Raw genomic sequence first — 17,334 nt, forward strand, 5'->3', positions numbered from 1 at the left:
ACCTTCCCATTTTGTAATAAGGTATTAAGGACTAGGTTGATGGCTGTAGTTATAGTCTCAGCAATGATTGACAGTGTTTTTGCTGGGCAGGAGTCTCAAGGAGAGCCTGACTTCAAGCTGTTCATTATCTCCAGGGAATTCTCTAAGGAGATAGGAGGAAACTGAGTAAGAGAGGGTTCAGCCACCGGGCTGGTCGGGCATAAAAACCTCACCTCGTCTTCCTTAGCTATAGATAAAGTAGCAAAAGATTTTTGGCTCGTACAGATTTTATCGTGGAAGTAGTTGGCAATATGATGAACTCAGGCAGGCGTGGTGGGAAAACGGAGTTCCCACCGCACTAGGAGAAGAGAAATCCTTAACCATTTTAAAGATCTCTTTACTCTTATGTGATGCTACCTCAATTTTAGAGGAATAAAAACCTTTTTTTTCTTTGCGTACTTTATTATAGTGGGCTTTCAGAGCTTGTTTATATAGGGCTTTGTCCTCTGGATTAAACTTATTCCGCCACACTCTCTCCAACCTTTTTCAAACACTTCTGCTTTTCCTAAGGGATTCTGTGAACCACGGAGCAGAGGTACAATTTGATTTAGCCACTCGAGTGGGAAGGGGAGGCAGCTCTAAGGCGCGACCCTCGAGCCAACTCTTGAGGCTGAGGGCATCTATATCAGGATTGCTGCTAAAAGGAATCGGGTATAGCTGCCTTCATGGCATCTGGCATAATCCGACTGAAGGGTCTGAAGCTGCACTGATGGGGCTTACCGCAGGCTATCGAGTGAAATTGATCCTTAAGGATTTTAAAACCTAATAGAAAATGATCAGACCACACCAGCGGAAGCGGTGTGTCTGTTTCTGTTATAACATTAGAAAATATCTTTTCTAAGATATGTCCCTTTTCATAGGTGGGTAGGTGAACATAGGGGGCCAGATTAAAAATCTCCAAGGATTCCCGCAACTTCATTGACTCCGGCTCGGCTGGGTTATTCATATTGATATTAAAATCTCCTAACACCAAGCATTGCTTGTATTTGGTTGCTACCAGAGCAATAGCTTGGCTAAGTGACTCAATAAACTTCACTGCCGGGCCGGCGGCCTAAAGATAAGAACGCCTGCTATTGTCTGGTGAGCGGATATGGTGAAAAGAAAACCAAGAGATTCCACACCGTCAATATCCTCAATAGGTAAGATAAAGTAAAAGAAGTTTTTTTTTTAAATAATGGCAATTTTACCTCCTTTGCGTACTGGCCGGTCCTTCTTTATAATCAGGTAGCCTGGTGGGATAGCACTGGCAATTGGGGTTAGAGCCCTCATTGAACCAGGTCTCTGTTACGAACATTAGATCGGGGTTGGTGTCAAGTAGAAGGTCATAGTTGTTTTTAATAGACCGAGTGTTGAGATGCAGAGCCTTAAAATGGCCACACTCCCAAGACACAAATCCAGAGGTATACCACCGGTCAGCCCAATAACATTTTCCCCATTGAGCTTTTGAATGTGTGCGTCGGCTGCCCAGTTACAAAGGCTACAAACAAGCGATTTTGCCCTCGGGGTTAATGTCTTTAGGAGAACAGCTCACCCGTTTTCCAATGTCAAGAAAATCTGTCCTACTATAATACACATCACTGCCGGAGAAACCAGCTGCATATCCGGCGCCGGCCGCCTCCGGGACGCTGACGGGCCCAGACGGGCTTGCCCAGGGCTTTAAGTGGGATGAAAAAACTGGGGGGTCTCTCAAAGGGGCGTGACCAGTGTAATTAGGGGCGTGGCTTTACAAATCTTACACTAAAAATCTGTGTTTAGCATAGTGTGCCGCCCGACTTGCATTTTGCTGTTTCTGTCATTGCATCCAGATATGTGATACAACAAGTAACATCATACCTACAAGTAAGGACTATTGGCTTTATCAATGGTTATTAGTTGCAACTAATGCTTGCCTTGTTACATATAATATTGAAAAAGCTTCCAATTAAAGCCCTGGTGACCTTACCACAATGTTGCTGCTCTTGCGTTTCAGAAAGAGAAGGGAAATCCAGGAAGAAAATGAACAGAGCCCGATAGAGACCCGTTTCGAGCCCCCCTTACAAAAACTGCCGGTGCTCAGACCCCTTGAGACCCGGCCCACTTAAAGCCCTGGGCTTGCCTTAGGCGGACCTTCGGCGTGCCAGCAACGCGCCCGCTGCGCGCCCGCTTCGTCCTGGGTTAAGCAGTGTGTGTGCTGAAAGAACTAGACCTTTCCACCAGCACCACACACTCTACAGCTGGAAGTGGGGAAGCCGGAAATGCAGTTAACAAGCCGAAGGTACGTCGCAACGCCCTCCAAGCAAATGGTAATACCCGCGGCGGAACAGGGCGAGAGTACCCTACGGCAGGCTCAAGCCTCAGATGACACGCCTTATTTAAATAAGGCTCTTTTAAAAATGTTAACATTCATGCCTTTTAAAAAGCATCGATGTTAAAAACGTTTAAAGCGCAGCATTTTTATAAAAGCAGTTAAAAGCACTGCACAGTACATGGGCAGCGCCAATTACTTACTAGGCTTACAGGACTTCCAATAAAGGAGATTGAAAGAACCATAGAGGAAACCTACTCTAGAACAATGGTAAATATTTCTAAACGGGTATAAGGAAGCCATGAAATGCTGACAGGAATATCAGGTGTGGGGTCTGAAATCTATTCCTGATAAACTGAGATATCAGATCAGTCACCTGAGGGATAGAATTAGAGCTTACAACTTTACTGCATCACTGCCTCCTCATGTGTTTGCCCAGATGGCTAAAGATATTCCAGAAACAGTAGCTGAAATGGAGTGTGATGTGCAAGATATTTTGAGGCTTCCTATTCTGGCAGAAGATGCTGGGAGTGCACCACCGGGGGCACCGGGAAATGGTGGAACAGGCAAAGGTCTGTGGTAGGGGCGCGTGCAAAACACTTGCAAGCAAGGACAGGGATTGCACAAGAGCAATGCGTCTGGCAGTAGTGTAGTACGTCGAAGAGCAAGATGAGAGGATGACACAACAACACTGCGTTTACCACCTTTGGTGCAACCTTGGAGCATATTTACAAGCTCCTATCGCCACAGGAATATCACTTTTAACAACATTCCTGTGCAATAGGGGCTTCACCTTATTTACAAGGTGGCGTTAAACCACTTTCACACTACACTTATACCGTTGACCAGCAGCTAAGTTGTCTTTTTTTTCTTTTCTTTTTTCTAACCCCCTCTGGCGCCGTTCCCTAGCAGCCGCCACTGGCAAGGACATTTATCAGAATGCAGCCCCTACTCATGCCCACGGCTACTCAGTAGTGGGATATTTGGGAGCTACACAATCCTTGGTTGGTCTGTCCCAGCTTTCTTTGCTGCATGATGATTGGTTGGAATAAAATAGTACTGTGTCAGCATTGGGGCTGGTGGCAGGCCGGAAGAAATCAATCACAATGTACTTCCTGCCCGCCTTTGGAACAAATGACCAATCTACACAGAAAACCCTTTCCTGCAAGTTTTGGATTAGCACAAGAAAGATTTGAACCTTCTCCCATGAGGCCAATGAGCTTAATGGGGGAATAGAGATTGCCTTTGATGTGAAGGAACTGTGCTGTGACCTCCACTTGCAATGGAAACTACAACACAACTCATGGTAGTCACTCTTTCTGACTTGCCATGTCTTTGAGCCACCAGTAGGTTCTGGCTTCAGCTTCCACTGACCAAGTTCTAACTTGTGGAGATAGAAATTACAGTTTCTTCATGAGACAACATAAATTCAGTATGTCCATCCCTAGTCACGCTTAGCTGACCCCTTTCCTAATCTTTACTAAAGTTTCAATCCTCTGAACAATCTCCCCTTCTGGAGAACTGGTGCACAGAGGAGACCCTGCTGACTAAAGAGGGCCAAAGACTGGTCTGGGTCCTGCTATTCTCTGGATCGCGCCTGCCTTGAGACGGCTTTACGGCACGACTCCCTGCTCTGTGCAAGAGACGGTCCAGAGACATGTCAGAAACTGCACGATTCTTCAACACCACGATTCTTTATTTCTCTTTAAAAATATATATATATATTATGTCATGATAAACAGCAAACTAGGGCGCGAACCCACACCCTGAATATTTGTGCAACATCAGAGGAGGCAACACAGCACAGACATCCGCATACAGAAGCTCAGTACCTGGCATCGAGGAACAACATCCAGGAAGGATGACATTTATGGAAAACCCAAATGACGTTACGGTACATATTGGGAGTGGTATCACAGCGCAGGATCCACCGATTCTTTATCTATGAAATACATTATCACAAAATTATGGAGGTAGCAAACTTAGGGGCATATTATCAAGAACGGCGATAAAATGATCGCCGCGATAATGGGCTTGATAATATGCCCTTGTGAATTCCCACAGCAGCCCAGGTTAACACCAGTTTCCTGCCACTAAAGCGGCGATAATTTTATTGCCGTTCTTGATAATATGCCCCTTAGTTGTAAGTGGCCTTGAATTAATTTCCATCCAGTTATTGGGTCAATGAGCGGTTATTGTGTTGGTTAGAATGGCTCTTGAGTTAGTTCTGGCTACCATGGGAAGCCTCTGTGCTACAAGAGGTGTTGAATGATGATGCACTTTTGTTGTGAATACTTCTGTCGGTGTAAACAAACAGGTGGATACAATACGCAAAAGCCATATAGACGTACAGCTGAGTATGGAATGGGCTTCGAAGGATTGGGACGTACGGTCATGACTGAACAGCATATTTGGAGGGATGGACATTAGAAAATCTCAAGATTAGGGTGATCATTTCTGTCCTTCTCCTACTGATGTACATCCTTGTCCAAGTCTGTGCTGCTTCACTTTCAAGTCTGTAGGGAGGCAATGCTCTTCCCCATCGTACTCCTTGACTACCCAGGATGGTGACGATGATCATCATGATTGGAAGCTTGATTGTAGCGCTTTAAAACATCATGGAAGTGACGTGGAACAGGCAGTGCATACATTGATGAATGTCAAAGTGTCTCAAGTTCTGCAAATTTAATGAGTTCCAGAAACGTATTTACTCTTACTCACATTAGTTTGACTATAACCTGCTTCAGCCATGTTTTGTTGGTCAGGCTGACGTTGCCGCAGGAAATGCCCGCTATTCACGTGGAGCCGCTTATGGATCTTGGCTCCTCAGCTTTGAAAAACCAAGAAGAGACGTCTGAGCCAAAACTGTTACATTGCTGCTACTTTCTGAAGGCCACACTCCCCATCCCCATGATGTCAGCTAGCCACCTTCTTATGTTCATTGTAACAATGTACCATGTGATTACAACTCAAAACTTTATGCAGCACTCTATACATTTAACTTATGCCTCCTGTCCATGAGCTAGCCTCCACTAACCTCTGCCGGGGAAGCCCTGGCGGATTGACTCTGAGATTCACGGACTAGTCATGTTTTTGGGTCAGTAGGCTCTCTCAGGCTTTGATTGGCCCAAAGCTGCCCAAAAAGGACGGGAAGAAGCGCAAGAGGCGCAGGAAGGAGAGCAATGCCATCTACATTTACAAAGTGATGTAGCAGGTGCCCCCAGACACCGGAATCTCCTCCAAGGCCATGGGCATTTGTGAACAACATCATTGGCACGTGACAATATTTCTTTGTCAGTTCCATGGAAGAGTTCACAAAGTTTTCATTAATCCTGTTACCCGACTCACCTTCAAGTCAGAAGGAGCAGGGCTGGTTTTAGGGCTGGTGGTTCCCAGTGCAACTATATTTTTTTGGCACCCTCCCCCAATGACCTCCTCCTCGGATTCCCTCACTACCACCTGGCAAAAGGGCCCCACATCTCTCCATAGTCCCTCTCTCACATACATTTCATTTGCTATAAAGCACTGGTAAAGGCTGGCTTTATTAATCCACTCAGCTATAAAATACAGTTCTGTGATCTGCATGGTACCCTTTCTTTGCAGCAGGCATATTAACCCTCTGCGCTACTTTATGGCGAGTCAAAACTGCAGCTAGACAAAACTGGGATCCCTCTCTGTAGCAGGAACATTAATCACAAGAGTTATCTTGCAATTGTTATTGCTGCCTGAAAGCTGGACGCACAAGGAACTCTGAAGTGAGTGCTTATAAATCATAATTTATTGCTAAACACATCACCCCCTCAACCCGCGATCAGTGCCCCCCCTCCAGGTCGGCGACCAGTGCGGCTGCACCGCTGGCACCGCCCTAAAGGCAGCCCTGACTGTGCAAATAGGGCGTGCCTCCTAAAATGTCATAAGTGTCACCAAATACGTCTCACAAGGTCTTAAGTGGGAATTAATTACATTTAGGACTGATTTAGAAAAGGATGGGAATGGAAAATACTACAGCTTCTGGGGTAAGTTCTAAACCCGGAGGAGAAACCACCACTGTTTAATTTACTACACCCATGATATCCCCACAATGGAGGAAACAAGGGGCCATATTATCAAGAAAGGGCGATACATTATCGCCGCTTTTATCGGCAGGAAACTGCCACTAAAGCGGTGATAATGGGCTTGACAATATGTCCTTGTGAATTCCCATAGAAGACCAGGTTAACACCAGAACCTGGGCTTCTATGGGAATTCACAAGGGCATATTGTCAAGCCCATTATCACCGCTTTAGCGGCAGTTTCCTGCCGATAAAAGCGGCGATAATGTATCGCCCTTTCTTGATAATATGGCCCCTGGTGAGCAGATCCATTGTAATCCAACTCTAAATGAAGCCTTTAAAGCGCATACACCAGAAACAAAGACATAAGGCCAAATTAGCAAAAAATGTACATTTATTCTCAAATGTTTACTGCTACGATTGGAATAAGTGTTCGCTTTTTTGGGAATCCCATTACACTATGGTTCTTTACCTTTTGATTTCTGTAGACCCCACACTGGTTCACTCTAGGAAACCAGGGATCCGGCCTAAGCAATTTGTATGATTTGAACATCAAATAAATACACAGAACTAAATAAACAAGTACCCATCGAAAAAATTCACAAATTATGAATAATCCACAAACACAAAATACAAACATCAACATTTTAATTTTAATGAGAGGCTGAAGCTTTTCACATTTTTTGTTTCTAAAAGACAAACCAATATCCCAGCTAGAGTTTAACATATTATTTTGTATTTTTTGCTCCAATGCATCCTCTCTTTTTGTTGGTGTCCACTAGTGCTTCAATTGTGCACAGCAATTGTCCATACTGCTGGTTGCTGCATGTGTGGTGCTTCCATGAACCAAGATAAGGATGGCAACTTAACTTCAAATTCCCTCACATTTAGAAGGAGTTTTAAAATTTTCAATTTTGCTTTTTATGTGTATATATTTTATTGATCCTCTAATATTATTTAATTGTTTAAACAGTCGCAGACTCCGTGAGATGGCATTTCAGGCTCTGCGGATGACCGATTAAGAACCTGTGACCTAAAAAATTCAGCATTAATATTTGGAAGACATAACAATCATAGGTTTTCAGGAGTACTAAAATATATAGACATGTGTGAAAGTTTTAATTTTACTGCAAATACTTACAAAAAACTGTTTTGCACTTAATATATTTTTTGTGTCAATAGGAGAAAATATTTTTCCCCACGGTGGACCCCCTTCTACACCACCATCATTGTGGGGCTCATTCCTTCCCACTGCTGCCCAAGAAGCACATTTACTGCTGTCTTTGACAGTTCTAGTCTGGAAAAGTGCCTCAAAGAGCGATCGGGCACATGCATCAAGCATTTTTGTGAGCGCAAACGGTGCGATTCGCAAAAATCTGCCATTGGCGCCCACAAAAAGGGCATTTGCCATGCCTCAAGGTTCAAGGCACTCGCAATTTGACAATTCACAATTAATTACGATTTCTCAAATTGCGATTGCATTTAATGAATCGCGATTTGTGATTCCTTAAATGCAATGCGAGACCCACTTTAAAATAGCTACTTCGCTACTATGGGGCACAAATTACCATGAAGCTGAACTTGATGGTAATTTGCAAAAACTTTGAAAAATGCACTAAAGTGCATTTTTCAAAGTTGTAGGTTACACACACATGCCCTTGGAGCATGCGTATGTGCAACATGTGGGCACAGAGCAATTTCAGGGGTGCAACAGGGTCTCCTTTGAACACCCTTGCACCCTTGAAAGTGCATGCACAATTTGCGAGTACCTATTGGTAATCACAAATTGAGCATGCAATCTCCCATTCAATTAATGTGAAGGCATTCCTTAATTGCGACTCGCAATTTGCGAGTCGCAATAAAGAAATGTTTAGGAATTGCTATTTAAATAGTGATGCCTACATGCATAGGCTTTTGAGAGTCCTTAATTACGATTCCTTAATAATCGCAATTAAGGACTCGCAATAGCTTTCCTTGATGCATGTGCCTGTTTGTGAATATGTACGAACTTGCAGGTTTCTGGGCATTTACCTACTATTCCAGGCACCCCTGCCCTACTATGCCCACTCCCGTCTCTGTGAGTAGACTTACTCACATCTAAACGTATATTACAGTTGCGTAATAGTACACGCGGTTCAGGTGAATCCATGTACCTGTGTAAATTCATCTTTTTGAATTTTTTAATTTGAGCGCCAGGACGCCTCCGATGAGGGCACTGCGCGCTATGCAAATGTCTTTGATTGATTGATCGATTAATTGAATGGCAAAATGGATTTACACTCATAAAGCAGAGTCGTATCTGCACTTGACTTCAACATAGAGGAACAAATGGCTTTATTTCAAAAACCACACTGCAGTCCAAGAGGATGTGGTAAGCTCCCTCCACCGCAGGGTAATGATAACAGTTCAAAGAGTGTTGTCACCTTAAGAAAACTGATACAACAGCTATCAACATATGGTGCAACTCACAGCTTGAAAGTCAGAAGATGGCAGGGTGGAATCAAGATCACCAGGTGAACAAGATACTGTGCAGAATGGGTGGGGGGGGGGAGTAGACGCAGGATGTTTCCCCAGGACTTTTTGGGTGTGCAATGCCTTCAGGACTAGGCGAGGCAGGGGAGAGGTTAATTCGGTCAAGGGGGTGGATCCAAGTGGGGTACGGGCTGAAGTCGAGGTAGAGGAAGCGTTATTCTGCCTCCTCACTTGGGAGCATATTATCAACAACTAGCGATATTTATCGTTAAATAAGCTTAGCGACAATTTTCCTATCGCCGTTCATCGCCGGATTTTATCGCAGAGAAAACGAGCTATTAGAGACGTTTATCTCAAATGCGATAAAATATCCGGCGATAGCGGCTTAATGCGTGAATATTGCTGGAAATCCAGCGATATTCAGGCATTAACGTCAATAGGGTCTTAACCTGAATATCCAACTCCCATTGGAAATACAGGTTAGGAAGTGGTCTGAGAATGCGTTAGTTTTCAGCGATATTCGCGCTTAGCATTAATTTTTTCATCGCTACGCCTGCGTTGATAATAGGCGATAGCGATGTTAGCGACTGCTTTCAGTCGCTAACAGGTTGGGTACGCCCACTTTGCATGTCATTAGCGATAAATATCGCGGACATGCAAAGCGGGCCCCAAACCGGTCGCTATCACCTAAAAGCTGTTGCTAACTGATGTTAGCGACGGCTTGCTAATAGGGCGATGAAATTATCGCCGCTTTGCGGCCGAAAACGGCCGCAAAAGCGGCAATAATTTCATATCGCCCGCCTTGCTAATGTGCCCCTTGGTCTTTCGAAACACATCCTCCCGCCACCCCAGACTTTTTTGATTTTGTAAGGAGACACAGAGAAGGGAGTGGAAGCTTCTTGTGTATCTTTGGCTGGAGGAGAACATTTCTTTTGCATGTTTTTTGTGTTAAGTTGGATTTGATAGGACAAGTTTAGGTTGAGTTGGATTGGTAGCACAAGTCTGTTAAAATGAAGAATATTGGAAAGGGTAAATAGTAGGGATAGGGGTCAAAGCAAAGTCAAAGTAGGTGAGTTTTTGGATGAATAGCGAGAAAATTGGCGGTGTGTCACCTGATGGTGCTTTCTCACCTAATAGACAGTCAGTGCTACAGTGAAGAAGTCAGAAATGAAAAGGCCTGATGAGTTCCAATTCCATTATTCTATCAACTACGCAGACAATCTTAAGCTTATCCTATTCTGGGCAAGGATATGGACTTCTGAGCAACGTTTCTTTTTTTTATATATATTTTATTAGCATTTTCAGCCATAAACACAGTATAGACTGCACAACACGTGCATTTCGCAGAATAAAACACAGTTTGGATTCATCAATAAGACCTTATCATGTGCTGGACGACAAGCAGGGCCCCGTTGATATCCCATTACGATGTGCAGTCCCAACGGTTGTGTCTACAACAATACGTATTAATCAAAAGACTTCTGAGCAACTTGCGCCATACAGAGAGTGCCTTGTCGAACTTTTTGCTCACCAGCTGGCCCTCAGAATTCCATGGATAGCCCATGTTAAATGATGGCTGGTTGAGCTAGGATTGTCTGAATTTTGGCTCCAATCAACATCAATACCCAGTAGCTCCTGATGTCTCATGAAAGACCACTAATGGAATGCTGTCCTTGGCTCCAACATTTCTTTTGTTCCCTCAGGCAGTATTTGTCTTTTCAATGTAATCCTTATTTTGAATATTTTTGGGACTATGTGAATACGCCAATGTCAAGGTCTCGTTATATGAAATCCAGACTGGGGATCTTACCAACTGCTTCTTTTACTTCCTCCGGGAGAAGAAATTGTAACGCCTCCAATTCTTGCCCCATGGGTTGTCGGGTAGTTGAAAATGAAAAGCACTTAGGGGCAGATTTATGAGGCTCTTGCGCCTCCTTGTGCCGGAATTGCGTCACGTAATGTGACGCAATGGCGGCGCAAACGATGCGCCCTATTTACAACGTGACGCATCTAGGAGATGCGTCACGTTGGAAACCCCTGCGCCATAAGGAGGCGTTCCTGCGCAGGGGGGCGTTCCTGCGCAGGAACGTCTCCTAAAAGTGGCTGAGTGAAATCTATGAGATTTCACTCAGTCACTTTCTACGTCAATTCCCTACGCCTGCTTGAAGCAGGCGTAAGGGTGACGCACCATACATTGAACAGATGGCCCCTGTGCATTGCAGGAGTCATGTCGCACTTGCGACATGACTCCTGCAATGCGCCGCCCGTGCGCCGAGAGATGCGTCACGCATCTTCACTGCCTTGCACCATGGTGCGCCGCATCATAAATGCGGCGCACCATGGGTGGCGGAGCAGTGGCGCACTGTGGCGCATGTTAACTGGCGCATCCCTGGGGATGCGCCAGTTAACATAAATCTGCCCCTTATTGTTCTTCCGTGGTGCATACACTAAACAGCGTGCTCGCTGGATTAGTCCTCTGTGCCGCCTCCTTGGGCTGGCGACAGGCATAATGCCTTGAGAATATTCAGGACAGATACTAGGAGATGTGTTGTTTACTCGGTTGCCAGCTACGTAAACGCTATATGGCATTTCAGAAAAAGAGATAACAATACCCTAATGCACCACGCCCTTTTAGCCTCATTGGGTTTATGGCTCCTTTTTAAGTCATATTGAGTCATTTTTAGCTTTTGTTCAAGAACAGTTGCTAGATAACAGGGTTTTATTCAAAGGCCCAACTAAGTTTCTTGTTCTTGGAATGAGAATTTTTTATTTATAATGGTGTTTATTGAATTGAAATGTTTATACTCTCCTATGTTGTCGTATTTATATTGCTATGTGTACTTTTATGGTTTCAACAACCGAAATAAAGTTAATGGTGATTAATTATGCAGAGATGTGCTGCTATTTACTATTTTAAAAAATAATGAAGAAAATCTCAGATGCCTTAGCGAACAACTCTGAATCATTACAAAACATTTGCCCTTTCTGTTTCCAAAGCAGTACAAAAGGGGGTGGTGATGGACGGAGCATCTGAACCAATCAAACACTCACACCCAGTCAACAGATCTGGGTCTAATCCATCACCGTTCTTTAGCCCACTAAGCCCACTCTGCCACTCCAGTTCAGACATATGCAAACCAGTCTGACCCTGTGCCTCATGGGAACAGTCCAGCCCGAACCTGCCAGACGCGGCAGTTGGTCTGAGTTCTGACGTCCACCAGGAGTCATTCCAGAGAGCGGTGTATTTGCCGAAGATGAGGACTTCCATCTTGTCTGTGTTGTTCTCCATAGAGTTGTGTAAGTTTGTCTTTGTCGAGATGGGGGTCAACTGAGAGCGATAGGACGAGCTGGGTGTCGTCGACATAGAATATGATGTTGATGTTGTGGGATCTGATGATTCATATCTACAAGCTGATGCATTGGGTCCAATGAGCCAGTTGTAGAGCCCTGCGTCACATTATACCTGTGCCAGGTATAATGTATGCAGGGTGGGTGTTGAGTTTATTAGCATTCACTAAATATAATACAATAGAGACAATATACTGAAATATGTAATACAATAACGTGAATTACATTGGAATTAATGTATAAATAATTAAATATATGAATTTTAGAAGGGTGGAGATATTATCTGACTAGAATATAAGTGATACATTAATAAGATGCAAGAAGGAGAAAATAATACAAGTATGAGTAAAACAATAAGCAATTTGATAGAAAAACTCTAATGACAGATGATAAGACAGAGAGGAAGTTTAAAGCCAAAAGATCAAGAACGTGATATAAGGTGAGGTATAAAATAGCAATAAATTACATGGGAGAAAAAGAAAACAAGCATTTGCAATGCAATAGGTCTCGCATTAGGAAAGTTTGAGCTATTGGTATTGTAAATGACACATTTTTTATGTATGTGTTGGTTTTGAAAATAGCGAAATTAATAGCTTTGTCATTTACAATGCCAATAGTTATAACTTTTGCAAATGTGACACCTATAATGCAATGCAATATGTGTTGTATTTACGTGACTTAGGTGTATTGATATTACAAATAACAATGGCTTTTAATTTTTCTTTAATGATTAATACTTTTAAAAAAGTTATTGTAGTTTATAATGGCAATAGCTTAAAATGTTGTAAATAACTTGTGTGAAGATTATGTTCAGTGTATTTTATTGTGACTAAAATCCAAGAACAGAAGGGAAATATTAACATCTTTTTGTGACATTTGTAATAAAGCTTGAAACATTCAGAGAACATATTTAAACCAGTTGTTGTTGAATGGTTGCGCAGATTGATGCGGTGGTGGCGCTGAGCGATGTTGTAGTAGCGACGAGTGATGCTGTGGCGTTCAGTGATGCGGTGGTAGCGCATAGTGATGTTGTGGTGCCCCTGAGTGATGCTGTGGTGGTGCGGAGTGATGCTGTGGTGATGCGATAAAAAGATAGAGTGAGTGCGATAGATAGATAGAGTGAGTGCGATAGATAGAGTGAGAGCGATAGATAGATAGAGGGAGGGTGATAGATAGAGGGAGGGTGATAGATAGAGTGAGGGAGATAGATAGATAGATAGATAGATAGATAGATAGATAGATAGATAGATAGATAGATAGATAGATAGATAGATAGATAGATAGATAGATAGATAGAAGCCAGAGTAGAAGTAGTGCGTAGTACCATTCTCAGTAGGTTAGACTACTGCAACGCACTACTTCTAGGAGCCCCAAAGATCTTAATCCTTAAATTACAAAGGATTCAAAATATGGCGGCTAAACTAGCCCTGTCCTTGCCTCGCTCGGCCTCTTCTGCCGGAGCTCTGGCAGTCTTACATTGGTTACCGGTCCAGCAGAGGATCTCCTATAAGGCCTTATGCCTGATTTTTGGAGCTCTGCATGGTCAAGGACCAATACCACTGCAAAACCTCTTTTCGTGGTATCAGGCTGCCAGACCTCTGAGATCCGCCTCAGCTTTCTTAGTGAAAATCCCAAGAATAAACAGAGTGAGAATGGGCGGCCGCGCTTTCAGTTTTACGGCCACCACAATGTGGAACACTCTACCTTTAACATTGAGGAGCAGACAAAATTTGATTTCATTTAAAAGGGACCTTAAAACGTATCTCTTCCCTAGAGCAGAATAAACGTAGACCAGATGGTGGAACTGATTTCAGCGCCAGGATACCCGCTGGGTGACAGCTGCGCTTAATAAGCATTAAAATACATACATACATACATAGATGGATATAGTGAGGGCGATAGATAGAGTAAGGGTGATAGATAGAGTGAGGGCGATAGATAGAAAGAATGAGGGCAATAGATAGAGTGAGGGCGATAGATAGATAGAGTGAGGACGATAGATGGATAGATAGATAGATAGATAGATAGATAGATAGATAGATAGATAGATAGATAGATAGATAGATAGATAGAGTGAGGGCAATAGAGTGAGGGTGATAGATAGATTGATAGAGTGAGGGGCAATAGATAGAGGGAGGGCAATAGATAGAGTGAGGGCGAAAGATAGATAAAGTGAGGGCGATAGATAGAGTGAGGGCAATAGATAGATAGAGTGAATGCGATAGATAGAGTAAGGGCGATAGATAGAGGGAGGGTGATAGATAGAGTGAGGGCGATAGATAGATAGATAAATAGATAGATAGATAGATAGAGTGAGGGCGATAGATAGATAGATAGATAGATAGATAGATAGATAGATAGATAGATAGATAGATAGATAGATAGATAGATAGATAGATAGATAGATTGATAGATAGAGTGAGGGCTATAGATAGATAGACAGATAGAGTGAGGGTGATAGATAGAGTGAGGGCGATAGATAGGTAGAGTGTGAGAGATAGATAGATAGATTGATAGATAGATAGATAGATAGATAGATAGATAGATAGATAGATAGATAGATAGATAGATAGATAGATAGATAGAGTGATGGCGATAGATAGAGTGAGTGCGATATATAGACAGCTAGAGTGAGGGCGATAGATAGATAGACAGATAGATAGAGTGAGGGCTATAGATAGATAGAGTAACGGCGATAGATAGATAGATAGATAGATAGATAGATAGATAGATAGATAGATAGATAGATAGATAGATAGATAGATAGATAGATAGAGTGATGGCGATAGATAGATAGAGTGATGGCGATAGATAGAGTGAGTGCGATATATAGACAGCTAGAGTGAGGGCGATAGATAGATAGACAGATAGATAGAGTGAGGGCTATAGATAGATAGAGTAACGGCGATAGATAGATAGATAGATAGATAGATAGATAGATAGATAGATAGATAGATAGATAGAGTGAGGGTGATAGATAGATAGAATGAGGGCAATAGATAGATTGAGGGCGATAGATAGAGTGAGGGCGATAGATAGGTAGAGTGTGGGAGATAGATAGATTGATAGATAGATAGATAGATAGATAGATAGATAGATAGATAGATAGATAGATAGATAGATAGAAGCCAGAGTAGAAGTAGTGCGTAGTACCATTCTCAGTAGGTTAGACTTCTGCAACGCACTACTTCTAGGAGCCCCAAAGATCTTGATCCTTAAATTACAAAGGATTCAAAATATGCCGGCTAAACTAGCCCTGTCCTTGCCTCGCTCGGCCTCTTCTGCCGGAGCTCTGGCAGTCTTACATTGGTTACCGGTCCAGCAGAGGATCTCCTATAAGGCCTTATGCCTGATTTTTGGAGCTCTGCATGGTCAAGGACCAATACCACTGCAAAACCTCTTTTCGTGGTATCAGGCTGCCAGACCTCTGAGATCCGCCTCAGCTTTCTTAGTGAAAATCCCAAGAATAAACAGAGTGAGAATGGGCGGCCGCGCTTTCAGTTTTACGGCCGCCACAATGTGGAACACTCTACCTTTAACATTGAGGAGCAGACAACATTTGATTTAATTTAAAAGGGACCTTAAAACGTATCTCTTCCCTAGAGCAGAATAAACGTAGACCAGATGGTGGAACTGATCTCAGCGCCAGGATACCCGCTGGGTGACAGCTGCGCTTAATAAGCATTAAAATACATACATACATACATAGGTGGATATAGTGAGGGCGATAGATAGAGTAAGGGTGATAGATAGAGTGAGGGCGATAGATAGATAGAATGAGGGCAATAGATAGAGTGAGGGCGATAGATAGATAGATAGATAGATAGATAGATAGATAGATAGATAGATAGATAGATAGATAGATAGATAGATAGATAGATAGATAGAGTGAGGGCGATAGATAGATTGATAGAGTGAGGGGCAATAGATAGAGGGAGGGCAATAGATAGAGTGAGGGCGAAAGATAGATAAAGTGAGGGCAATAGATAGAGTAAGGGCGATAGATAGAGGGAGGGTGATAGATAGAGTGAGGGCGATAGATAGATAGATAAATAGATAAATAGATAGATAGATAGATAGATAGATAGATAGATAGATAGATAGATAGATAGATAGATAGATAGATAGATAGATAGATAGATAGATAGATAGATAGATAGATAGATAGATAGATAGATAGATAGACAGACAGATAGATAGAGTGAGGGCGATAGATAGATAGATAAATAGATAGATAGATAGATAGATAGATAGATAGATAGATAGATAGATAGATAGATAGATAGATAGATAGATAGATAGATAGATAGATAGATAGATAGATAGAGTGAGGGTGATAGATAGAGTGAGGGCGATAGATAGGTAGAGTGTGGGAGATAGATAGATTGATAGATAGATAGATAGATAGATAGATAGATAGATAGATAGATAGATAGATAGATCGATAGATAGATATATAGATAGATAGATAGATAGAGTGATGGCGATAGATAGATAGATAGAGTGATGTCGATAGATAGAGTGAGTGCGATATATAGACAGCTAGAGTGAGGGCGATAGATAGATAGACAGATAGATAGAGTGAGGGCTATAGATAGATAGAGTAACGGCGATAGATAGATAGATAGATAGATAGATAGATAGATAGATAGATAGATAGATAGATAGATAGATAGAGTGATGGCGATAGATAGATAGAGTGATGGCGATAGATAGAGTGAGTGCGATATATAGACAGCTAGAGTGAGGGCGATAGATAGATAGACAGATAGATAGAGTGAGGGCTATAGATAGATAGAGTAACGGCGATAGATAGATAGATAGATAGATGGATAGATAGATAGATAGATAGATAGATAGATAGATAGATAGATAGATAGATAGATAGATAGATAGATAGAGTGAGGGTGATAGATAGATAGAATGAGGGCAATAGATAGATTGAGGGCGATAGATAGAGTGAGGGCGATAGATAGGTAGAGTGTGGGAGATAGATAGATTGATAGATAGATAGATAGATAGATAGATAGATAGATAGATAGATAGATAGATAGAAGCCAGAGTAGAAGTAGTGCGTAGTACCATTCTCAGTAGGTTAGACTTCTGCAACGCACTACTTCTAGGAGCCCCAAAGATCTT

The sequence above is a fragment of the Lissotriton helveticus genome, chromosome 8 (assembly GCF_964261635.1).
Source record: "Lissotriton helveticus chromosome 8, aLisHel1.1, whole genome shotgun sequence".
Taxonomy (NCBI): Eukaryota; Metazoa; Chordata; class Amphibia; order Caudata; family Salamandridae; genus Lissotriton; species Lissotriton helveticus.